Consider the following 1,522-nt stretch of genomic DNA (forward strand, 5'->3'; position numbering starts at 1 on the left):
GCGAAGACGTAACAACGGCTTCTGGAACAGCCACTGAAGAGAATTCTTCTTTCTTGATGAGCAGCACAGGAACCCTTCACTCAGACACAAATACTCATGCGCAAGACGGAAGAACGACTTCTGGAGCAGCCGCTGAAGAGATTTCTTCTTTCTTGACGTGCAGCACAAAACAGTACTTCCTCTGACTGAAAGTTCAGTTGAAGTGCGCGGCACTCAGAGAGAGCCCACGCGATGACGGTTCTTCAAAGCAAAAATTAAAACCAACTAGACCGCCAAATTGAGAACATAGAATTTCGGCGGCCATCTTAAAATTCTTATATACAAAAGTTCTGCAGTGTCTTCAACACAATGTTTACTTGAGACTTCAAAAAGGGACATCGTTTTTTCCATTGAGGGTATTTCCTAATGCTAGAAAGAAATCAGAATTTAAGCACTTTCTTAGGTTTACCTAAGGTGCAAATCTGTGTATTCATGACAGATACTCGCTGTTTTCACGCCTGATCACGGTCTATGTTGAGTCATCAGCCAGGTTTACTCAGTCTCAAGAATTTCACATGTATTTATATTCCAATGACATCTATGGTTTCTTTTGTTTGGATGAAGACTTGAGGATAATAACCACCATCTTTCAAGACCTGCATGTTGAGATTCAGGACTAACTGTACGGTAAGTAGTTATAATTTCTGACAAGACAGAGGTATGATCATAAGAGACTGTGAGTACACTGAGGTCACAGTAGTTGGTAGTTCTACCTGAGCATTTGAAGATGGAAAGGAACCCAGGTTTTAAGTTTGAAATAGCTGTCTCTGGAGCCCACATTTTTGCAGTATCCTCAGCATGTTATGTTTATATCAATCTACTCTCCTTTGTAACAGATTAGGTGGGCACTAGATGCAACTACAGCAACTTATTGTATATAAGCCTACCCAACGGCTAATTCAATTGGTGTAGGTGGTGGAGAAAGTGGAGATTCATCTGGCCTCTTGTTCTCACAGATAGAACCACACAATAAGTTGATGGTAAGAATGCTGAACATTGTCAAATATTCACCCCAGTACAGATATCTGGGCCTAAATACATTATTTGTTTGCTCAACGTGCCATTCTAGTTTGAACCCAGCCATATGCAAATCAGTCTTAACCCTGCTCCCCATGCGAACAGTCCAGCCGGAACTGCCAACCAGGTCCTCCCTGGACCAAAAATAAGTATCCTGGGACCAGTGTCAGGGTATCACCCCTCATCAGCAAGGCTAGCTTGAAGCACAAGTTACTTACCTTCGGTAACAATATATCTGTAAGAGACATTAGTTAGTGATAGATTCCTTACCTTAGAATTACCCCAGGCGTCAGACTGGATCCGGAAGGTTTTCGTCAGCAGTACCCCTGCCCATCGGAAGGTGGGGTCGTGCGGCTCCGCATCTGTCGTAGGAGTCGTGGTCGCCGGGATGACGTCGCAGCAGCTACTTAGACGCCGCCCTCGCGCACTGACATCAGTTCTGTACACGCCTTTCTGCACCAGGAAC

This window comes from Lissotriton vulgaris, chromosome 3_1 (assembly GCF_964263255.1).
Source record: "Lissotriton vulgaris chromosome 3_1, aLisVul1.2, whole genome shotgun sequence".
NCBI lineage: Eukaryota > Metazoa > Chordata > Amphibia > Caudata > Salamandridae > Lissotriton > Lissotriton vulgaris.